The following is a 26,320-nucleotide window of genomic DNA, read 5'->3' as shown; positions in this document are numbered from 1 at the left end:
GTTCCAACAGGACAATGCACGTCCGCATGTATCCCGTGCCAGCTAACGTGCTCTGGAAGGTGTAAGTCAACTACCATGGCCAGCAAGATCTCCGGATTTCTCCCCCATTGAGCATGTTTGGGACTGGATGAAGCGTTGTCTCACGCGGTCTGCTCGTCCAGCACGAACGCTGGTCCAACTGAGGCGCCAGGTGGAAATAGCATGGCAAGCCGTTCCAAAGGACTACATCCAGCATCTCTACGATCGTCTCCATGGGAGAATAGCAGCCTGCATTTCTGCGAAAGGTGGATATACACTGTACTAGTGCCGACATTGTGCATGCTCTGTTGCCTATGTCTATGTGCCTGTGGTTCTGTCAGTGTGATCATGTGATGTATCTGACCCCAGGAATGTGTTAATAAAGTTTCCCCTTCCTGGGACAATGAATTCACGGTGTTCTTATTTCAATTTCCAGGAGTGTAGATACTGATATGTAACTTTCAAAGATGATAGCGATAGTGCAATACAATCATCTCAGATATCGTTCGTTGGAACCGGGTGCAGCATTTAAAAGTTGTTCATTCAGAGGTTCATCATGGAAATATATGATGATGAGGTCCCGTAGTCCGAGGAGCGTAGGGAACGATAAAGGAGACCCGCACCTCTGACTAGGCAATGCTGTAGCAGAGGTTGTTTGCCGTTGCCTTCCACAGACCGTAATGGGGATGAATGATGATGGTGATGAAGACAACACCTTGTCATCTCGAGGCAGGGAAAATCCCTGACAACGCCGGGAATCGAACACGGGACCACGTGCTACCGCTAGACCACGAGCTAGCTGCTACAGTATTGAAGATATTGACATTTTTGTTGTGTCACTGGCTGTGCCTCATTTATCTAAGACTGCAGACGTATTCAGACTAGCTTCAATGTTTGACTGTGATTTATTGTCGAATTTCATGGAGTTATAACGGGGCATGTTTGAGCTTGTCTCATTCTGGAGCACAGACGGCCCTGTTAAGCGGTCGACGCGTCATCCGAATTCTCTTTATCAGGATTTTCCCAATTTCCGGCCAAGCCTTTGTACCTCGGCCACAGCGGTCGTTGCCCCTGGACCGGTCGCGGCGCTTTGTCGTCCAGGGGCAATCCGCCAGCGCTCAGCCCCACAACCAAATTCACCTCATCTTATATCAGCTGCCAGGCGCCCTATAACTCGCCTACAAACACATAACGTTACAGTACTTTGTCTGTGTATCCTCTGTTACATTTTTACCTTATATACTCCTTTCAGTATACTGAGGGTGTAAAATTCGTTTGATGTCGTAATATGTCCTATGCGAAGCCTTTGTAGCATCGTACCCGCAGGGTACAAGCTGTCTCTTTTATTCAACCGATTCTGACCTGCCCATCTCGTTTTGTCCTCACGAGGAAATCACTCTGGGAAAGACATCATCTCTTCGTTAGTTCTCGAAGCGAACAGGCATCAACGGAGCCTCCTGCGATATTAAAACGGAACCAAGCTGACAGCTAGGACAAATAAATTACGGATGAATCAGTGGACAATCTAAACAAGTAAGACACCACATTGCTATCCCTGGAACAAGAGAAGAAATAACTGGTGCAGTGTACTATTGTATTGACTGTTACAGAAACTGGATAATTATTCTTTTTTCTAAGAAAAAAAGAGGTGGACCGCCTCCACTTCCACACCGGCATGATGGTCAACTTAGAAGGTCTACTGCCATCCCAGCATGAGGGTTTGTTTTCACTAAAAAGAAGTTCAAAAATGGTGAAACGTCCCCTTAGAAAAATTATAGAAGTCTGTGATTAAACTGACACACAATAATTTTAGCGCAACGCAATCTGACTTTCAAAAATCCCTACAAAAATGGCCCTGACTAACATTAACCTATACGTTTCACAAATCACTTACCTCACAAAAATCTTGGTTACTCGAACTACTGCAATACAGCAAGCGCCACTACAGCCAGCTAAATAAAAGATTCAAACTACTGAAGGCACGATAGGCATAGTTAGCAAAAGAAAGATTTTGATAGACAACAAACAATTTATTTACCTTAATAGTGTTCAAAAGTCATAATATATATAGCAGTTCATGACATCCAGTCTTATAAATTTCAAAACTCCGCAATTTCTCTCCCCACATCCACCACTGCTGGCGGCTCACCTCCAACTGCGCAACGCTACGCGCTGTCAACATCCAACTGCCCAACACTACAATGGCAGACAGCAATGAAAACTAGCCACAGACTGCACACAGCACAGCCAGTGATTTTCATACAGAGCGCTACGTGGCGTTACCAATATAAAAAACCTAAACAACCTACGTACTATGGGACTAAACATCGGAGGTCATCAGTCCCCTAGAACGTACAACTACATAAACCTAACCTAAAAACATCACAAACATCCATGCCCGAGGCAGGATTCGAGCCTGCGACCGTAGAAGTCGCGCGGTTCCTGACTGAAGCGCCTAGAACCGCTCTGCCACTGCGGTCGGCTAAAGTGAGGTGTTGGAGGATGTGGGTACTGCGATTAAGGTTAACCATTAATATGCGCTCATCTAGTGTAGATTGGGTCGAAAGTCGAACGAAGGGTAGCGGTTTGAAGGACAGAGGGGGAAAAAGTGCCAAAGCAAGAGCCAAGGCAGAAAAACTTCTGCCACAGTTAGGTCCGGTAGTAAGAGCAGTAGCGCATGTCTTACTGTGTGCGACAGGTCGTGCAAGTATAGGCTTTGTTAGTTGTGGGCATCACGCATGTCGATACCTTTGACGTTGTGCGGTGCTGTTACTCGGGGGCTTCCGCTGGGAGCCTGTGTTGATCTCTCGGTTAGCGTCAGCATATATGTTAACAGGTTCACCATCGTTTTGTGTCCTATAGGTCATATATCAGGTGCAGAGTGTAGGGTCATGTTGTGCTTCAGTGTGCGAGCTCGTCGGTTTCCCTGCTGTAGCCTGTTTGTCGGCTTTAATTGGAAATTTGTGGAAAGGTCTTACGGGACCAAACTGCTGAGGTCATCGGTCCCTTGGCTTTAATAGCAGCTGGCATATCCAGGCAACGTTACTGATAAGTATGGGCTTTCCGACGTTTGTCGCTTGCTGGTGTATGCTAGCATCCCATAGGTGATCATGCCCTAGCTAGCAGTGTCTTTCGCCGCTAATGCTTCCAGCTACGGTTGTGATACTATAGATCTTATCAACTGTTGGGGAAGTGTTGGCTACAGACGAAACTGCAGAGGAATGGGGTGAAGGGCTTACTGCACATGCAATCGTTGGAAAAAAGTCTTCCACTTAACCGTTAGACTGGAAGGTAAATTGAAATCTGTAGTTTTTATAAATGTATTCACGAGAGTTTCATGTAAGGTCAAAACTTAGGGCAATAACGTCAAGAGACAAGAACAATCATTTTTGATTACAGGGAACACAGTAAGACTTGCCGAACTTCATCCCAAAATGGACATTGAAATCGTCGCAAGAAAAAGCACGAGCAAAGTAAAAACAATAAACACCAATGGCGATGGAAGAACCCAGTGGAAAAGGCTGGAAAAAACACAAAAAATAAAAATCGAATAATGGGTTTACTATCGTTTCGAAGAAGCCAGAATGGACGAAAGTCTAGTTGCAACCTGAACGTTGCAGCAGTGGGTATGGTGGCACCGCCTTTGTTACAGTTCGAAGAGTTTGAATCTAAAGCATCGCAAAAGTGGTGTGATACCTTCAAGGCAAAGGCCAGGATTCGGTAGAGACATGTTACCAATGGGATGCGAATATCACATCAGCAGTAAACGAACGTCGTTGTACCGTGAAAAAGTCACGGTGCTTACTGTTAGCTAACTACACATTCATATACTTCCATCTACTGTAGAACATTTCTGGAAAACTCCTCCCAATAGTCTTCATCTCTCTTCAAGAAGTTAGAGGACAATTCGGTTGTCGAGTACAATAAGAAATGAACCAAGTAATGGAATAACATCCGAACGTGTAATCAACCGCCAGCCGGAGTGGCCGAGCGGTTCTAGGCGCTTCAGTCTGGAACCGTGCGACCGCTACGGTCGCACGTTCGAATCCTGCCTCGGGCATGGATGTGTGTGATGTCCTTAGGTTAGTTAGGTTTAAGTAGTAAGTTCTAGGAGACTGATGGTCTGAGAAATTAAGTCCCATGGTGCTCAGAGCCATTTGAACCATTTGAACATGTAATCAACCACCAGAGAATACGGGATGCTGACAACAGAACAATTAAAAACAGTTCTTGGACAAAAGGTATGCAACCACAAATTAAAATGGAGTCATTCTTGTTAATTATTGATTCATGAGGTGGACAGGACAACAAAAATTCATGGACGGACTTGAACTACTAACCTGCTCTTTGAAAGTAATTACACCGAAGTTAATGCTGCTCTGACATCCTGCAATGTATAGTCTACTTTTACCGGCAGTATAAAACGCGGAATTGCTTCACGCTGGTTATACAGCAAAGGAATATCACAACTAAACGCGGCGCCAGAAAAATCAATCCATTGATACATAATCGATTGCAAGGGCCAGTTTTCGGAAAAAATGATTCGATATTCGTGGTTTGCGGTGAAATTATTGCCAAGGCATGAAATCTACAGCCATGTTAACGACCTTCTTTCCTGAGTGAGATTCATACCAAGAAATGTGAATTTGTCAAACCTATCTTTGCACGACGCTGACGGTTCTGGGGTTTCTGTGATTCGAAGATTTCTACGATCCGTATAATCAGAACAAAATATAAGAATTAATACACGAACTGATATGAGAATGAAATAAAGGAATATGAGAATTTAAAAAGATTATAAACCCAGAAAAAACCATAAACACACGTATAATAAATGTATGACACTTATTGTGAAATCCAGATAGATTTATTCAATTAATATAACGCCCTTATACCGCCTAACTTGATAAAAAAAATACTCGTGCAGAAATCTTCTACGGACATTGGAAGATAAATGAAAATAAATAAACAAACAAAATAAACTGAAATGAAAACAACAATCGGGTTTCGAAGAGAGGGAGCAAAATTGTGGAGCGGCGAAACTACCCACTGCGTCACAATTTCCGATGAAACTGAAGCATACTCAAAGCCACAGGAGGTACATCAGTTACTTTCTCAGCCGGTGGTGTCCCAGAAACGGTCGAGTATCTGCGGATAATCCGGGCCACGTGTTTGCTTATATTGACAACTCTGACACTGAGCAAAGTTTCTGGGAAATCGGATTGTAGCACCTACCGGGTTCCCCTTGCTACTTCAAGAGTCTGCAGAACGCGAAACACTGCGAAAAGGCAGCTCTTAACACTCAGTTCACTGAAACTTCAATCGCACAGCTATTTTGCACTACTGATACTGTGTGTTAACGTCTCTTCCCGCATTTTTCTCTTTGTGTGTGATAGCCACTCTCAAGATACACTGTAGGGATTTTGATGTGGGTTTCACTAACAAACACACAGATTCTCGAGGAAGGTTTGTGTATATCATTCATAAATACGCAAATACGCAAACTGGCTGCCGATTAAGTCTTGACGACTGAGAACTGTCCTCGTGTATTAAGTATGTCTTGCGTATGCCACTTACATGACTTAACGAGACTCCTATTGAACAGGCCATGAAAGCCCAACGGTACTGACCGGCTGCCGTGTCATCCTCAGCTCATAGGCGTCACTGGGTGCGGATATGGAGGCGCATGTGGTAAACACACCGCTCTCCCGGCCGTATGTCAGTTTCCTAGACCGGAGCCGCTACTTCTCAATCAAGTAGCTCCTCAGTTTGCCTCACATGGGCTGAGTGCACCCCGCTTGCCAACAGAGCTAGGCAGACCGGGTGGTTTCCCATCGAGCCCGACAGCGGTTAACTTCGGTGATCTGACGGAAACCGGTGTTACCACTACGGTTATGCCGTTGGCGCTTACACGTCTTAAGTTATACTGGAATTTAGAGTTAATAATCAATTACCCAACCTTGTTCTCTGAATTTCAGTCGTAACTCTCCGCAGTGTACCTTTACACCTCACAAGTCGTCTGGCATTAGATACCCCAGCGAAAGCTATCAAGGGAAAGTTTCAACTCTCGGCAACATTGAACTCCGTTTTTAGCATTTTTCAAGCGATCCTTCGCGTTTTTATTAACTTCTTTTGCGTTTCAAAAGTTTACTGCACTTTGGTGAATTTTCTCGATTTCATGGAAATATGTTAATGTATACCTAGAACAGTGGCAGAAATCAGTTGACCCCTGGCGTAACTACTTTTTAGAATATTGCGTTTTTGACAATAAGCAAGATACTTGCGTTGTATTTTGGTTTGACTAACAATCACTCCTTGCAAAGATGAAAAGCATGTTATCGTAAAGGTTTCTTTCTGAACGTTACCATAACTTTTCAGTTATATTTCTTATACTGACGTTACTGGTCGCGTCATCAGTTTTTTTTATACGACTTATCAGATTCAGATGACGATTGTCTGCCAGAGTCAGCTGACGAAACAACTGCGATTAGGGTGGAGTTACCGTCATTACATGTATCCCGGTCTCAGATCTTATAATCATCACCTCAGAAGTCAACCGGTGGAACAGAGGTGATGGCAGTTAGAGATGGAACAGAATGGAACGTTGTTAACACGACGTCACCCGCAAAAGGACTGCTTTGAACTTCTTGAGGGGGAGATGAGGGCATATGCTTGCCTCTGGGGAATGTCTCCATCGTCAGTGTCTCCCATCTTCTCTTTGATAAACCGATTCTGTGCATCATAAAAACACACAGAATTAAATGCTCGGAACGAAATGAAAATCACAACTGGGACAGAATAATTTGATGAATTGGAGACAATGATTGGTATCATGTACAGCAGATGTGCTTTCTACGCGAACCTATGGTCGCGTTCTTGGTAAACTAATTCCATCAGGTATAAAGTGGCCAGAGACATGTTCCACTAGCTTATCAGGCTACTCAACTTTCATGGGAAGTCGTATCAAGTTCAACACATCCCTGCTGATAAAGTTTTAAGTGCGAAGATACGTCCGCTGTTACAGCTGACTCTGCCAGGAACTTGAATGTGATTTGCAGAGTATCCATGTAGACGTAGAGATACTACGAAGTAGGGCAAGGTGCCGATCTATCCAGTTTGTTTCAAACAAACCTGACAAATACGGACTCATCTTTTGAATAGCTGCTAATTTAGTATCCAAATACACTTGTAATGTCTTTCAGTGCCTTAGTAAGAAGCGAGACCGACCAGACAACGAACCACTGGTAGTGTATGTCGCTCTTCACGTCATGAAGGAAGAACGTAACAACAGGTAACTTCCTCATATACCTTCGCCCTGCCAAGAAACTTCCACAGAAGAAAACGTCGTTAGTGAAAACAATTAACAAAACTCGCCGATGGCGTGAAGAATAATAATTCTGGACTACATTTTACCATCGTCTTGAGAAAGACTGATAAGCTACAGCGCATCCTCACAGCACACTACGGGAAAACGGATAAGAATGTCACTCTCAATACACCACATCCTGAAGTAGCCGTAAGCTCAGAAGAAAACCATAGAAACCTTTATTTTCTATAACGCCACAAAGTGTCCTGTGGACGTCATTGATCAAATGACATGTTAATAGTCAACTACGGTTGCTTGTAAGCATGTATTTCACAATACCCTGGCCATGGTGGCAGTAAATTGTTAGATCATCTACAATTAGATGACCAAAATTATCCTGAAGACGACAGCGTTTCTGCTTCAGCTGATAAGTAAACTCACGGGCAGGAAACAACAAAGAGTGGGACAGGAGCGAGGAATCATCGAAAGAAGCCGCACAAATAAAACAAACGAAAGAAGTGTCAAATTAGAATGTGCGAAGGAAACAAGATCAAGAGTACCTACGAAAATTGCGAAATTCCCTTCTGCATTAAATGCGTACATAAAATCCCAAAACTCTGTGCAAAGTCCGAATTTAACGTTTAAAAACAAACAATGAAATAAATGAAGAAATGTTAGAAGTTCAGAAGCGGGTCACATTTCTGGGTGGTAAATACAAATTTTGTATACCGAAGAGTAATCCAAAAGTGTTAGAACTTCGAGGTAAGGTTTTGATTTAAATGTGTATATGACATAAATATGACTGGAAAACTTAAAGGTCTTACTTTAAGAATACTGTGTATTTTTAATGGACATCTCAGAGGTCAAATCACCCCGTTCCTGCTGTCCTAGTGTTAGTGTAATCCGTCCAAAGCAGAGACAGGTTGATAGTCAAAGTACAAATAAGACTGTATCTTTAATAAATCTTTGCTGCTACGCTGAAATGTTAAAATGTTCAAATGTGTGTGAAATCTTATGGGACATAACTGTTGAGGTCATCAGTCCCTAATCTTACACACTACTTAACCTAAATTATCCTTAGGACAAACGCACACACCCATGCCCGAGGGAGGACTGGAACCTCCGGCGGGATCAGCCGCACAGTCCATGACTGCAGCACCTTACACCGCTCGGCTAATCCCGGTCGGCTACTACGATGAAGGTGAGTCATTCTAATGCATAACAATTTAAATAATGTGGCGTTACTAGACTGTATCGTGTTGAAGGTGGTATGACATTACCTTATTCCAACCAGCGGATGCTTACCTAGACAGCCACAGTGGGACAATGATTCAGCGTAGACTCCAAATCGAGTTGCATCTTCGCATTTTTCCAGATTTTAAATTATGCTAAGTAGCTAAACAACTTTAAGACCGACTAAGAACGAAATCATCAACATTTGACTTGATTAAACTAATAAGAATGACACTGCGCCATCATTGTGTTACAGTTGAATGTGTTGACAGTAATGGATTGTAACCGGATGCTAAATGTACTCATGGTCCCTACAGCAATTTAAAGTTTAGTATATAGATGCTTACTAACGGTTTGTAAGATTTGTAAGCAGCCTGCGATAATGATTTACCACTCAACACAGATATAATGGTCAGTCTTTTTGTGGGTACTGTACAACGAACATGAGGAGTGTACATTTATAGTTTTTGAATGGTAATTGTGTCTCTTATTGAATGCTTCTTCCGCCAATACATTCAGGTAGGCATAGATGATCATCTGGAGTGACACCAAACGTTAATAAGATAATTATTACTTTCACAACTGAAGGAGGTGTCATTCAAAACTTCGTTCCTGCAATAAATGACAGCTGTGGAGCAACTCCTACCAAAAATCTTTGCATTGTAGTCTAACAGTTACTCATTTGGTGCCATTTACAAGTAAGTCGTTGTGTATTTTAATTTGTCAATTATTTGATAAAAAGTGTAATGTTCCTCAAATTGAAAAAAAATTCTGTTATATCAGTCAGTTTACTTTGTGTCGTACAATAACATTTTGTAATACGTTTTTCATTACTTGGCATTGTAGTTCCTTTCAACGAAATCCAAACTAAATTTCACCACTTCGTTTAGAATTTGTGTCGTACAATAACATTTTGTAATACGTTTTTCATTACTTGGCATTGTAGTTCCTTTCAACGAAATCCAAACTAAATTTCACCACTTCGTTTAGAATCGATAACGTCGCTGAACATTTACTCGATTCTAATTTTTCCGATGGGAATGTCAAACCATTATCTGTATATGCTGAATAAGTATGCAGAGGTGGTAGTAATTCCTCCTTCCTAAAAAAAAAAAAAGTGTACGTTTAAAATTGTTGCAGCCTTTCCCGCGTTTTCGAGTTTCTATAAACGAACTACACCACTAGTAATACAGGGCGAATCTTATGACGATGCTAGCAACTCCTAATGCCAAAAATTCATGAAAATCGTTAAGTGACCGTCGCCCCAAGAACCTGAGACGAGAGCCAAGAAATGGTAACCAAAGCATTAATTTTTTTTATCTTCGATTGGTTGCAACAAATGCTCGGGTAACTCTTTTCAAGAGATCGGGGCTGATTTCCATTCGCAACCCCAGTTCGTGCTCACCTTCAGATGACCACGTTGTCATTGTTGAGTGGAATACTCTCTTTCAAATTCTGAAGGTGGCAGGGGTACAATACAGGGTGCCAAAGGCTATTTACAATTTGTACGGAAACCAGATGGCAGTTATAAGAGTCGAGTAGACGAAAATGAAGCAGTGGTTGAGAATGGAGTGAGACAGGGTTTTAGCCTATCTCCGATATTAATCAATCTGTGTATTGAGCAAGCAGTGAAGGAAACAAAAGTAAAATTTGGAGTAGGAATTAAAATCCATAGCGAAATAATAACAGCTCTGAGGTTTTCCGACGACGTTGTAACGTTGTAATTCTGTTAGAGACAGCAAAGGACCTGGAAGAGCAGCTCAGAGGAATGGATAGCGTCTTGAAAGGGAGATATAAGAGGATCATAAAAAAAGCAAAGTGAGGATAATGAAATGTAGTCGGATTAAACCAGGTGATGCTGAGAGAATTAGGAAATGAGACACATAAAGCAACAGACGAGTTTTCTGTTTGGGAAGCAAAATAATTGATGACTGACGAGGTAGGAAGGATCTAAAACCTAGACTGGCAAGGAAAGCGTTTTTGATGAAGAGAAATTTGTTAACATCAAGTATAGATTTGTCAGAAAGTCTTTTCTGAATGTATTTGTATGGAGTGTAGTTACGTATGGAAGTGAAACATTGACGATAACTAGTGTAGACAAGAAGAGGATAGAAGCTTTTGAATGTGGTGCTACAGAAAAACGCTGAAGATGAAGAGTTACTGAGAAGAATTTGGGAGAAGAGGAATTTCTAGCACAACTTGGACAGAAGAAGGGATCAGTTCACAGGACACGTACTGAGACATCAAGGGGTCACCAATTGAATATTGGAGGCAAACGTGGAGGGTACACATCGTAGACGAAGGCCAAGAGATGAATAACTAAGCAGATTCAGAATGATATAGGTTGCAGTAGTTACTCGGAGATGAAGAGACTTGCAGAGGGAAAAGTAGCAATGAGAGCTGCGTCAAACCAGTCACTGGACTGAAGACCACAAGACCTTCTCAAGGTCCTTAGAAAACTAATTAGGAGCCTATGTGATGTCTTCTTCTTGTTGTTGCAGTAGTTTATTGTGGTACAGGCGGTCCCGTTTGTAAAACACATTCTGCAAAGCAATATAAACAATTACGATACGCTTTCGATTTCACAAAATCCCATCAAACTTCAACTGCATAATTTGCTGGCCCCTTGGTGCTCTGCTATCGCAGCTGCTATGAAAAACGAGATGGAATGTCGCAACTGTTAAGTTGGACTGTGATAGTAATACTGTTTTGGTTTTATGTCGTAACAGCTCACTAAATTTAACAAAAATTTAAAGTATTTTGTGTAATGTGAAAACTGTTACACGCAACAAACGAGGGCAAAATTGCGCTTTATTATGACTTATTACGATTTTTCTATAACATAAAAAGTAAAACCGGTACTTTCCTTTGTAAATGTGTCTCATTTTATGTTTTCGTTATATGTGATGGAGGATGACATGATCACATTGAACGTTACAATGTTCCGGCGTTTGAGAATATTTGGAAACCAAAACAGTCTTTGATCACAAATTTAGTTTGTTCAGTCCAATAACGGATTTCTGTCGTAAAGACAGTCATAAAATTGATCTAAAAGAAGCTGTAAGAGCGTTATGATTCCTCATTAGTAGCGGTCCCTGAGAAGCATCCAACAAAATATAAACTTCTGAAAAGGAGCAAGAAATAAGCAAATAGTTGATTAAATTGGCTCTGAGCACTATGGGACTTAACATCTGTTGTCATAAGTCCCCTAGAACTTAGAACTACTCACAGCTAACTAACCTAAGGACATCACACACATCCATGTCCGAGGCAGGATTCGAACCTGCGACCGTAGCAGACGCGCGGTTCTCAACAGAGCGCCTAGAACCGCTAGACCACCGCGGCCGGCAGGCAAATACAACTGAAGGCTTTAGTTTGCATCGTCATATAACATGGAAACACGATAAAGCTGTGATGAACATTCACAGGGTGTAGGCTCCTCGTTAGAGCTCCACACTCACAGCCGCAATACAGACAGGTGAAGGGATTTGCCCGCTAGCTGTCGCCGACGGTAAGCACAGTTTACAACGGCGTGTTACAAAGCAGAGACAGGATGTTGGCAAGTGTACATAAGCTAAAAATTTAAAAATTTTAAATAAAGCCCTGGTGTAAAAGAGAAAAAAAGCTGCCTCCTCCGTTGCCCTGGTTTATGTTCAAACGAAACCGTTATTCCTTAGCTCCACGGGGACGTTCAGCTTCTGCTGACCTCAAACCACTGATTGTCTTTCCTTTTTTCAAACTCTTCACCAATTGGAGTGCTTTTTGCGTTACGCGAAACACGCACAAGAGCTCTGTTTCTCTCTCTGTCTCTCCCTTTCCCTCTCTCTTTCGCCTACAGTGTATCGGGACATTCTTCTCGCCGCGACCTGTTCAATAGCGTAACAAAGTTTTCTGCAGTGTTAATTTAATTTTGCGGCCCTTGTTTTCGTCCCTTACGTCGGCGCTTTCATTTCTATCACCGATCCATTTCTTTTACAGCCGCAGAGCTATTGACGCAGCACGCTGACTGCGCTCAAAACGTGCCCCCAGTAAAACTTTTAGGCCAAGCTCGGGGAATTCATTTCTGGCGCAGTCACCGGGGTCGAAAAAGATGCGAACGAAAATCCTTAACGTCTTTCGAAAGGCCTGCGTCGAGCGTCTACTTTCTACCTCCACTGCTAAATAAGGTACGTATTCCGCATTCAGTTCACCTTGCTATTTATTTATTCTTTGTCAAATACAATGATTAGAAGAGTTTGCACTCATCTTAACTTCCTTTGTTCGCAATTTTACTTGACATTATCAGTGTTACAAGAATTTAAAAACTCTGAGGGTTCTCTACAAACTTAATTGTGTATAGAGAGTTCATCCATTCCGGGAATCGACAATATCGATGATTTTTGCTTGGTATCGACTACAGTAGTAGCAAGATATCAGTCCTAGTAATTCCAGGACTTCCGAAGATTTTTATGTCGGAAGTCGGATACCAGATGAATATTTCTTTTTTCAAAATGGTTCAAATGGCTCTGAGCGCTATGGGACTTAACATCTGTGGTCATCAGTCCCCTAGAACTTAGTACTACTTAAACCTAACTAAACTAAGGACATCATACACATCCATGCCCGAGGCAGGATTCGAACCTGCGACTGTAGCGGTCACTCGGTTCCAGACTGAAGCACCAAGAACCGCGCGGCCACACCGGCGGCTTATTTTTTTCATGTGATTTAATTTCAAATTAACACTTTTGGAACTTGTACCCTTTATTTTTCTTATTAACTATGGTTATTGCCAAATTTCATGGTTTTATGTCAACGGGAACAACCCTATAGGTTTTGATGAGCGTGTGCCAACATAAGTGACATAAATAGCCATGTTTTCTGATTCCATAGTGTTAGGAGGTTCAGCCTTTTGCCCCAGCATGGAACCATACACCTAAGTGTGCGATATAAATTTCACCCTGGTACCTGTACCCGTCCCAGAGAAAGATGTGCGTTAACAGGCAGTAGGACAGACTGACTGTCGGACAAGAAATGAACAAAGGAATAATGTTTCCGTATGATAGAATTGCAAATAACATTTTTCAAATTTTTTCCTTTGCTTTCTTTTAAATCTTCATTCTAGGTCAATGGGAAGAATCCAATAGGTTTTGATGAGAGTTTGCGAGTATCAAAATATATGCCATAAACGGATATAACTTCTGTGTGCATTGACTTAAAAGCTTCAATTTTTTTCACCACCAAATTACCGCAGACCTTAGTATGTGACATAATGTTCAAATTGTTACGTTTGGACTGTGGGACTGGTCTCGGCGGAGGTTCGAGTCCCCTCTCGGACATGGTTATATGTGTTTGTCCTTAGGATAATTTAGGTTAAGTAGAGTGTAGGCTTAGGGACTGATAACCTTAGCAGTTAAGTCCCATAAAATTTCACACAAATTTTGAGTAACAGGCACCTTAACAGACTGGCAGACAGACACCGAATGACAAAAATGTTTTTGTGTTATATAACTACAAATTAACGTTATCGTATTTTTATCTTTCTACGTCAAAGCTCGCTGCTTGTCAAATTTTATCACACTAGGAAGTTAGGAAGTACTCTATATGTTTTGATGAGCTAGTTTGCGAGTATCCAAATATGTGACAGATGGCCGTTTCTTTTGATTGCATTGACTTGGAAGCTTATATTTATTACACTTTCAATTGACCGTAGAGTTTAGTCTGTGGCATAAATGTCGACATGGCACGTCGTTCCGTTCCTGGGAAAGCGACTTTTAAGAGCCGGACACATAGGTACGGACAGACAGACATGCGAACCATGACGGTTCAGTTTCTACGTTTTGAGATCCGGAGTCCTAAAAACAAAGGGAAAACGAGGCTGCTCGCAATACTGTTGAATTATCTACCGTGGTGTATTACCGCATGACTTTCTTTACATGTGTGGAACTTGCTCGTACGCTGGGGTAAGTTAAATTAAAAGAGATTTCCTTTAGGGGAGCGAGTAGATTAGTGTAATAGAGAGATGTCCTCCTGTTTCACGGGACGATTCCGTGGTCTGCATTTGCATTCGACGTCAATTATTATACGTTGGATGTATCGAATTCTAATTAAACAGCGTGCCTATGGACTGTCGTTGTAGTTATTCGATTGGTTTTGTGATTTCCTCAGAGAAAGGCCACAGTTGGCAGTAGCTGACGGAAAGTCATCGAACATAACAATTAACGTCCACCGTTCCCCATGGATGTTTCACAGGTCTTCTTCTGTTACTGATGCACAGGGTGTCCCAGGAGGGACGGTTTATCTTCACGTGTATGACAGGAAAGACCATTCGAACCAAAAATATCTAGTGAACATGGGCTGTGAAATGTATACCTCACGAGCTACGACCACTGTATAAGTAGATGACACGTTTTTCACATTAGCGAAGGTGAGCAAAAGCTATAAACGCCTATTCATCTTCGCTACTGTGAAACACCTTCATTTCACTGGAAACAGTGTTCATAGCTCTTAAGGGATGTATTTCTAGCCCATGTTCACTAACCACTCTTTTCTTGTTTTCGTTCATACGACCTCCTCCGCCGGCCGCGGTGGTCTCGCGGTTAAGGCGCTCTGTCCGGAACTGCGCGATTACTACGGTCGCAGGTTCGAATCCTGCCTCGGGCATGGACGTGTGTGATGCCCTTAGGTTAGTTAGGTTTAAGTAGTTTACGTTCTACGGGACTGATGACCACAGATGTTAAGTCCCATAGTGCTCAGAGCCATTTGAACCATTTTTTTGAACCTCCTCCCGAAACACTGAGAACAAAGAAAGTTTAGTAGAAGATATTTGTTTCACAGTGTGGAGGATAAAGAAAAGCTCATAGCTCTTAGGGTTCATTTCCAGAATAGACTATGGCTGAGAACAGAAATGGGAACAGGATGCCAAAGCGAAAATCCCCGAACGAAAGGAAGAGGTAGGCTATGAGAGCAAGTAAATTCAAAGAATTCTTGAGGTCGCTCTCGGGCACCCTTAAAATCGAAATGGTTGACATCGCGATATAAACGGACCTTCCCACTTTGGTTGTAGCTCCCCTCTCTCAAAGCCGGAGATTTAGGCCGATAAAAGATCTAGAGCGGCAAGGGCATCCTGTGGTAGTAGCTCCACCTGTGGCCATGCAGAAAAGTAAATTCTGCAGAGCAAAACATCCAGTTCAAGAAAATGTAATAAGAAGCACCAGTCTTCTCCCAGCTAGACAAGACACCATTCTCGTCAGAATACCACCTGCTGACCCTGTTAGAGCGTACCTGAATAGAGAACACGCCATGAAATTGTAAAGGCTGGACCATCCGACTACCCTGAGCGGCATGTGGTCCGGGTAGGGCATAGACCACGTTCTCGGCAATGGAGGCCGTAGAGAAAATACAGCTCCCGTCAATAAATGTCCCCACCGACTTCGGAGCACTGCGAGATCTGCTTAAGAAAGTTTTTAAAAGACGAAGCGAAAAATTCGATTTTGATGAGATTTATACACAATCAGTCTTGGCATATGGACGCATCGGTTTTGATAGGAGAAAGAACTGGCCGGATGATCGAATACACACATACTTCCCATAATGGCAAAAATAACTATTGGCTAACTTAACATTTATAATAGCAGACTTGTGATGCAGAAGCTGCGTAAGGTGGTGGAGGAGCCGTACTCCCAAGCTGGGAAAATAGCTTTCGCAGCCGCAACATGGCAAATTGTCAGCAGTGGGGATGATCCAAAAGCGGCAATAATACACTCCTGGAAATTGAAATAAGAACACCGTGAATTCATTGTCCCAAGAAGGGGAAACTTTATTGACACATTCCTGGGGTCAGATACATCACATGATCACACTGACAGAACCACAGGCACATAGACACAGGCAACAGAGCATGCACAATGTCGGCACTAGTACAGTGTATATCCACCTTTCGCAGCAATGTAGGCTGCTATTCTCCCATGGAGACGATCGTAGAGATGCTGGATGTAGTCCTGTGGAACGGCTTGCCATGCCATTTCCACCTGGCGCCTCAGTTGGACCAGCGTTCGTGCTGGACGTGCAGACCGCGTGAGACGACGCTTCATCCAGTCCCAAACATGCTCAATGGGGGACAGATCCGGAGATCTTGCTGGCCAGGATAGTTGACTTACACCTTCTAGAGCACGTTGGGTGGCACGGGATACATGCGGACGTGCATTGTCCTGTTGGAACAGCAAGTTCCCTTGCCGGTCTAGGAATGGTAGGACGATGTGTTTGATGACGGTTTGGATGTACCGTGCACTATTCAGTGTCCCCTCGACGATCACCAGAGGTGTACGGCCAGTGTAGGAGATCGCTCCCTACACCATGATGCCGGGTGTTGGCCCTGTGTGCCTCGGTCGTATGCAGTCCTGATTGTGGCGCTCACCTGCATGGCGCCAAACACGCATACGACCATCATTGGTACCAAGGCAGAAGCGACTCTCATCGCTGAAGACGACACGTCTCCATTCGTCCCTCCATTCACGCCTGTCGCGACACCACTGGGGGCGGGCTGCACGATGTTGGGGCGTGAGCGGAAGACGGCCTAACGGTGTGCGGGACCGTAGCCCAGCTTCATGGAGACGGTTGCGAATGGTCCTCGACGATACCCCAGGAGCAACAGTGTCCCTAATTTGCTGGGAAGTGGCGGTGCGGTCCCCTACGGCACTGCGTAGGATCCTACGGTCTTGGCGTGCATCCGTGCGTCGCTGCGGTCCGGTCCCAGGTAGACGGGCACGTGCACCTTCCGCCGACCACTGGCGACAACATCGATGTATTGTGGAGACCTCACTCCCCACGTGTTGAGCAATTCGGCGGTACGTCCACCCGGCCTCCCGCGTGCCCACTATACGCCCTCGCTCAAAGTCCGTCAACTGCACATACGGTTCACGTCCACGCTGTCGGGGCATGCTACCAGTGTTAAAGACTGCGATGGAGCTCCGCATGCCACGGCAAACTGGCTGACACTGACGGCGGCGGTGCACAAATGCTGCGCAGCTACCGCCATTCCACGGCCAACACCGCGCTTCCTGGTGTGACCGCTGTGCCCTGCGTGTGATCATTGGTTGTACAGCCCTCTCGCAGTGTCCGGAGCAAGTATGGTGGGTCTGACACACCGGTGTCAATGTGTTCTTTTTTCCATTTCCAGGAGTGTAATTACAAGCAGATTATTGTGGGTAACAACTCTTTCACAGTGCACAAACAGTCACTGTAACGCTGTGGAAATACAATCTCCCCCGGGAGTATTAACTCTCGTAAATATGTATTTCCAGTACAGAGACCATATCGAAAACACTTTGACCATCTTACAAGTAATCACGGCGTTGCGGGGAAATAAAGTAATTGTAACTGCTGACATTAATGCAAAATCTCCCCTGTGGTAAAGTGGCACAAGAGATGCAAAAGGAGGAGACGCGGAAGAGCGGATCAAGACCTTGCAACTTGTGGCGGCCAACAAGCCTGGCAACCCTCCCACCTACACAGCGGGAGGAGGACAAAGCCCAAATATTGAAATGACGCTCGTCACACCAAACACCGCTAGCTTTATAAAGAATAGGAAGGTTGAAGACAATGTCACCATAATCTCATCACTTTAGGCGACAGAGAGTGCCACTGGATCATTGGATGGGAGGTTTAGATGAATTACAACAGAGCAGAATGGGAGCGCCTATTGAGGCAGTGCGACGTTCCTCCGTTACCGGAAGGTGACCTACACCAGGACATAGACGTGAACAAGTAGGCCAAAAGGCTGGTGAGCGCGATTACCAGAGCGGTTAAAGCAGCCGTACCAACTAGGAGGAAGCCCATGGCGGCCTCTCTGTCACAATAGTGAGCCGACCTAGAGGATATGCGTCACTCTGTCAGAAGGCTGACGGGAAAGGCAACAATAGCTGCAGCAATGCCGGGAGGCAAAGGAGAAGTTGCAGAATGAACTGCAGGTGGTAACTACACTCCTGGAAATGGAAATAAGAACACCGTGAATTCATTGTCCCAGGAAGGGGAAACTTTATTGACACATTCCTGGGGTCAGATACATCACATGATCACACTGACAGAACCACAGGCACATAGACACAGGCAACAAAGAATACACAATGTCGGCACTAGTACAGTGTATATCCACCTTTTGCAGCAATGCAGGCTGCTATTCTCCCATGGAGACGATCGTAGAGATGCTGGATGTAGTCCTGTGGAACGGCTTGCCATGCCATTTCCACCTGGCGCCTCAGTTGGACAAGCGTTCGTGCTGGACGTGCAGACCGCGTGAGACGACGCTTCATCCAGTCCCAAACATGCTCAATGGGGGACAGATCCGGAGATCTTGCTGGCCAGGGTAGTTGACTTACACCTTCTAGAGCACGTTGGGAGGCACGGGATACATGCAGACGTGCATTGTCCTGTTGGAACAGCAAGTTCCCTTACCGGTCTAGGAATGGTAGAACGATGGGTTCGATGACGGTTTGGATGTACCGTGCACTATTCAGTGTCCCCTCGACGATCACCAGAGGTGTACTGCCAGTGTAGGAGATCGCTCCCCACACCATGATGCCGGGTGTTGGCCCTGTGTGCCTCGATCATATGCAGTCCTGATTGTGGCGCTCACCTGCACGGCGCCAAACACGCATACGACCATAATTGGCACCAACGCAGAAGCGACTCTCATCGCTGAAGACGACACGTCTCCATTTGTCCCTCCATTCACGCCTTTCGCGACACCACTGGAGGCGGGCTGCACGGTGTTGGGGCGTGAGCGGAAGACGGTCTAACGGTGTGCGGGACCGTAGCCCAGCTTCATGGAGACGGTTGCGAATGGTCCTCGCCGATACCCCAAGAGCGACAGTGTCCCTAATTTGCTGGGAAGTGGCGGTGCGGTCCCCTACGGCACTGCATAGGATCCTACGGTCTTGGCGTGCATCCGTGCGTCGCTGTGGTCCGGTCCCAGGTCGACGGGCACGTGCACCTTCCGCCGACCACTGGCGACAACATCGATGTACTGTGGAGACCTCACGCCCTACGTGTTGAGCAATTCGGCGGTACGTCCACCCGGCCTCCCGCATGCCCACTATACGCCCTCGCTCAAAGTCTGTCAACTGCACATACGGTTCACGTCCACGCTGTCGCGGCATGCTACCACTGTTAAAGACTGCGATGGAGCTCCGTATGCCACGGCGGAGGTGCACAAATGCTGCGCAGCTAGCGCCATTCGACGGCCAACACCGCGGTTCCTGGTGTGTCCACTGTGCCGTGCGTGTGATCATTGCTTGTACAGCCCTCTCGCAGTGTCCGGAGCAAGTATGGTGGGTCTGACACACCGGTGTCAATGTGTTCTTTTTTCCATTTCCAGGAGTGTATAAGGAGCTGGGAAACCTACGTAAAAAACCAATTAGCTACAAATCCATGGGGCCCAACGGTTCTAGCAGCTTGAGTCCGGAATCGCGTGACTGCTACGGTCGCAGGTTCGAATCCTACCTCGGGCATGGATGTGTGTGATGTCGTTAGGTTAGTTAGGTTTAAATAGTTATAAGTTATAGGGGACTGATGACCTCAGGTGTTAAGTCCTATAGTGCTCAGAGCCAACTGAACCAGCCAAACCCAGGGGGAGTACCTTACATGCTAGTGAGAGAAAAGATGGGCTCTCAAATGCAGTTATAAACAGTCAGGCATAGGGAAAGGATGACGGGATTGTGGCAGGAAACTGCCGAGGTCCTCCTCCGGTCCCTGCTGCGTGATGATAGCGCAGATGGGGAAACTGAAAGCCAGCAACAATTGAGAAATTAAGATCTTGTTAGATATAACAATGATTGGGCAGTATACCCCCTTTCCTGAAGATGAAGTGGCTGCCCATATAAAATCCCCAAAGAAAGGGAAAGCCCCCGGGCCAGACAGCATTGTGGTGGATGTGGTGCAGTTCTTAGCCCCTCAGCTGGTAATACCACTGACCCAACTATTCAATCAGTGCCTTAGGCAGGAAAGATTACCGAAAATCTGGAAAGTTGAAAACGTTATAATTATTAAAAAAGGACCCTCAATGAGACGGCTGAGGCTAAGTCATACAGAACAATCTGTTCATTGGACTTGTAAATATCCCCATAGTCCTGCACGTGGCGGATTCCAACTGTGATGTTAGTCAACCGATCCACTCACAGGCGGTACAGGATCTGGGTACTGGGACACATTTGGTTAGTTGTTACTGTTCACGAATCGTCCCTCAGAAATCCTAATATAACTTTCCGTGAGACCTAGTTTGGTAGCTTGTTTAAAGTACGAAATATATCCTCGAGTCTCAATAGGAAGTTCGTGTCATTATTTGGTAGTTGTTGTTGTAATATGGCTGTTACATCATCGAAAAGGGGGCACTCGTAAACCACATAGTCGGAACTATCCTCCGATGTGCCACAGTCACACGCAGGTGTAATCCTCTTCCCAAACCGACATAAATATGTCGTACAGGGCCCATGACCAGTGAGAGAATGAAATATTACACGCCCAACCGTTCTTTCACTTTTGGCAAAAGTTGAAATGTTCTTCAGCCAGTGTCATCATCTTCCCAGGATTGATGCCTTAGTTCCTCGCCTCTTCTTCTAATCGCACTCTTATGCCCAATCCGAAAACATAGAATGTCCCCTGTTTTCTCGATGTCCCCTTTCTTGGCCCAGAACCATGCTACTTGTTCTCCAATTTTTATGTGAAGAGGAGGCATTTAAGAGATAGTAGAACTTACCCTTAGCGTAACTAACATCCTCATATCCTGTAGCAAGTAAGAAAGTAGAAACTTTAGAATGGAATGAATGCTGCTAATGAAACCATTATACTGTAGATAATTAAGACACTAATGTATAAGGTAGTGGGTTATCACGTATCATACACTTGTTTGATGAATAAAGAATTTGAAAACAATAATATATGACCTGTACTGTATGTAGTTTAAGTAATTAGCTTTTCTGTTTATACCGTAGTAAGTAATTATTGTTTGTTGTGTCATACCTTTCATTTGCATAATCTGAATAAATAATGCAGGATGAATACCTTCCGACCAGCGCTGAAATATAGAGATTAGGGGGGGGGGGGCTGTCACAGACGACGTCACGAGGAAGTTACCGACGCGGTTTTTTTTCCCCCAAAGTGTTGCAAGACAGATATATTGTCAGTGCACTAATGGAAGCAGGCAGTTCTTTTTCTCTGCGTTCCAGATTCATAGGAGCGGCTATCGTCGAGCGATTTTTGTAGTTGATGAACGATATTTTTGTTGAATAACTTTACCATGAAGGCGAAGCAAAAGGTGATTCAGTGGAAGATATCACGACTAGTGGGTCGCAAAATGGTCATAACACTTTGGAAATGTCCACGCCTTCAAGCAGTCTATGGTTCATCTGTTTCCGATGAGTATTAAGGACCGGTTAGTAAATGATTAAACTACGGCGCCCTACCCCTTGAAGGAAAGGCGGTAGCGCTAGCCAGGAATCATCCAATTTTAACCTACAAACACTGCAAAAGAATGGAGGAACAACAGCCCTAGAAAGGAAAAAGGACCTAAAACGGTGGGAAAACGATGCTGTTAAAGGAGGGACAAGATACTACAAATACCAGGTGATAAATAAGTGGATATACAAACGATTTGACGAATAGCTGTAATGAGAATGTAACAATGAGAATACTCCAAGAGAAGCTTCAGTGCTTCAATATACGAGCAACAATTATTTTACATTTTCTGCATCATTATCTTGGCCAAGGAATTTCAAATCGGAATATAATACGTCTCCCACAAGGAAGTACAAACTACAAAAGATATACAGAAAGTGGCGGCTCTTTTCAGCAGAAAAAGGCGTCACTTGCGACCGGCTTTAATTGTGATTACATGATCAACGCCGATCAAACAAGATGTGAGTATTGGGTAAACATTCGTGCATGTCATCGCATAAGGGAAAACAACGAACCCTTGTCGCCGTCGGTAGTAAATAATATATATATATATATATATATATATATATATATATATATATATATATATATATATATATATATATATATTAAAAAAAACTCACACGTTCGTACAAGGCGCAATATGCACTCACTGCCTCTGGAAAAGTTTTGCCTAACGTTTTCCTGTTACATTTGGCCCTCGAGTTATAGAAGAGGTCAATCGCTTAGCCTACTCGTAGAAAAATGTTTACATGTTTACATTTCCATTACGGTAAATTGACAAATGCGATTTACATAACGTTTCTTGAGAATGTTTTCAAACCATTTGTCGATGATAACAAATATTGTCTAATATTGGATTCCAGGGTTGGACAAACTAATACTCTAATGAATGACACCATGTTTATAGATGACGAGGGTCAACCGGCGTACACGGTAAAAGTAAATACCGGCAAACTGCTCACCTGTGTGCCAGCCGTGTGATGTTTATTTCTATCGCCAGGATAAAAATGTTATTTCCAGGCTTCAGAATTACACTGTGCTTCTGAAAACACAGCGCGAATTGCACAACCGCACGCATGCAATAACTATTCACAGCGTGATTCATAACCAACTTTCAGCACCGATTTTTCAGGCAATGATATCGTTTGCGTGGTACGCATCAAAATTAATTCGCGAAAAAGACATAATATTAAATGTAAACCAAATTTGTTTTTCGCCGAATCCTAGGAAGATACAGTGTAGCTGTCGAAATATTGCATTCATCAGATGTTCTTGGTGCCGCGAGTATATTTGTTTCGGATGACTAGTACAATCCATGTGGTTGTTCGAAGAAAAGTGAGGACACGTAACAGTGAATGGAAGAGCCATTGTAAAGTGAGCAGGAGTAACATTTTAGTTGTTTACTATCCCAATAGGTATGAGAAATTATTTTCCTACCTTCTGATCATTCCTTATCGATTTACTTACTCTATTAACCCTCGTGTCCCTGTCAACTGAGATGTGGAAAAATACGAACAAGAAGAATGACATCTCAAGGTTTCCTCGAGATTCGAACATGCGTTCTCCACTTCGCAGCCAGTTACCTCGGCCTTTGCGCTACTGGCGACAAGACGGAAAACTTTAATTCTTTAATAATTCAAGTCGTTTAGGAAATTAGTTTACCTACCTTATTACTATTATTATTACGTCTTGAGTTTCGAAACTTTTTAATCCTCCTATCCCTACGAATTCTGATACGAAAACTACAAAGTAAAATAAAGAAAACCGTACTGCTTCCTCGACATTTGAACACGGGTTCTCCGCTTCTCAGCTAGTCACTTTGGCCGTTGCGCCATCGGCGCTCTCCCCGAAAGGGGTTTACCACTTGGATGCAGGAGGGGCAGTTGTAAAAGTTTCTTTCCTCGACTTCAGGAAAAGTGTGCGTTTGTAAACCCCATACGTATCCCGCCAGTTTTGGGTCGATTGCTCGTCATGACCTTTATGGGTGATTTTCTAAAAAACGGGAGGGTGCTGAGCCAAAATATCTTACCGCCCTTCGTTTTGGCTCTGAGCACTATGGGACTTAACATCTGTGGTAATCAGTCCTCTAGAACTTAGAACTACTTAAACCTAACTAACTTAAGGGCATCACACACATCCATGCCCGAGGCAGGATTCGAACCTGCGACCGTAGCGGTCACGCGGTTCCAGACTGAAGGGCCTAGTGCCGCACAGCCTCACCGGCCGGCGTCCTTCGTTTTAGGTTGCACACAAGCGACTGCCAAATTTGAGCCGAATCGTTTGGCCGTGTCTGAGGCCATCCCCTTGTCAGCTGTCCTCTGAATATTACCGCTCGAAAAGGCCGTCGGCGCACTCTGTAATATTCGATTTCTGCAAATCCTGCGGAAGATAGGCTTCCCACACATTATCCTGTTGGTAGCCGCTGTCACGGTTCATCGGTTGCTGAAATTGAATACGACAGAGGGCGGCGACAGCCACGACAAGCGGCGGCGCGGGGGCGGTGGAATTTCGCAGTTCCACCAGCGAACCCACTGGCGCCAGGTTAAATTTTCGCTTTTTGATACAATTTACCTCAAGTTTCTGTCTCCATCGTCTAGAAGACAAACTGTTTAAAAGCTGTATGAATATTTTCGATGCGACTAGTATTACCACAATATTAATATAGCTATGAGTTTACAACTACATTATACTTACAATTTGGATGAGAAATGATTTTTAAAGGAGCGCCGAAGTTCTTATTTCTTGGTGCTATGTCCGGTTGAGGATGGGTCGCTTTGAAATGGCAGGGAACTTGGTTATGGGTCTGGTAAGGTGTTCGGCATATGAGAGTCAAATATTTCATACTTTTCTTGTTATTTCTTTGTTTTAATCTCTTAACAAATGCGATTTCTCAGATCTAGCAGACATTGGAGAACTAGCTTCAGAGCATTCAAGATTATTAAAAATGATTTACAAACAAAATTTATTTTGATTAATACTTTAATACGGAAAATATTTGAAAAAATAAAAGTCCACCAGAGAGCTAGAATCAGAGGCATTTGTTTACAGTTTCAGAAGGAAGTTTTAGTACAAGAGTCAGAACAACCACCACTGACATTTAAATAAATTTTTTTAATATTTCAAAAGTACACCGACGGGAAAAAAATTTCATCACCAAAATATAATTAATGTAAAGTATGGAAAATTCGGGAATCCAACCGTCTAGTCAACATATTTGAGAGATTAACAATGCAAGATTACAGGTTCATATAGTGCAAGACAAGCTATTGCAAACGTGAAATACTGGTACATAAACATTAAGTGTAACAGCAGAAATGCTGCATGCGAGCATACAAACGAGCATGCACTGTGCAGTACAGGTCTGAGGTGTCAGTTTGTAGGGTGGAGTCCCATTGCTGATGCACTTGGTCGGTTAACACAGGGGAGTTAATGCTGTTTGTCGATGACGCTAGAGTTTTCGTCCAGTGATGACCCAGATGTGCTTTATTGGAGATAGATCTGGTGGTCGAGCAGACCAAGGCGACATTTGGTCACACTGTAGAGCACGTTGTGTTACAACAGCAGCATGTGGGCGAGGGTTGTTATTGTCCGAAAGCACACCCTAGAATGCAATTCATGAATTGCAGCACAACAGATCAAAGCACCAGGGTCGTACAAACTTTCAGTCAGGATGCTTGGAATTACCACGAAAGTGCTCCTACTGTCATACGCCCAAAACTCAAATTTATTGTAGGTCCAGTGTGTCTAACAAAGAGAGGTTGGTTGCAGGTCCTCAACAAAACTCATACTAACCAGGATGCGGTCATCATTGGTGCCGAGGCAAACCAGTTTTCAACAGGGAGACAACGGACCTCCACCCTGCCCTCCAATGAGATCTCCCTTCACTCCACTGATGACGCCAATGGCCGTGGTTTGGAGTCAGCTGGAATGTATGCAACAGGGCGTCTGGCTCGGAGCCGTTATAGCACTAACCGATTTGCAACAGATCGTTGTGTCATTGTGGTGACGACTGCTACTCAAATTGCTGCTGCAGATGCAGTACAATGCGTTCGCCACATGCCGAACACAATGCTCTTCCCTTTCGGCGGTGCCACGTGGCTGTCTGGTCCAGTCTTCTTAGAGGCGATTCCTCTGACCACCGCAGCTAGCACTCATGTACAATGGCTACATTAATACTAAGTCGTCTGCAGTACCGCTGGTGGAAAATCCAGCTTCCTGTAGCCTTATTGCACGACCTTGTTCAGACTCACTGAGTTGTTGCTAATGGCGTCTTTGTCGCATTCTAGGCATTCTTGACTAGCACCAACTCACCAGTTCAGCCCCAAATGTACCTAA

This window comes from Schistocerca gregaria, chromosome 2 (genome assembly GCF_023897955.1).
Source record: "Schistocerca gregaria isolate iqSchGreg1 chromosome 2, iqSchGreg1.2, whole genome shotgun sequence".
Lineage (NCBI taxonomy): Eukaryota > Metazoa > Arthropoda > Insecta > Orthoptera > Acrididae > Schistocerca > Schistocerca gregaria.
This window is presented reverse-complemented; position numbering follows the sequence as displayed.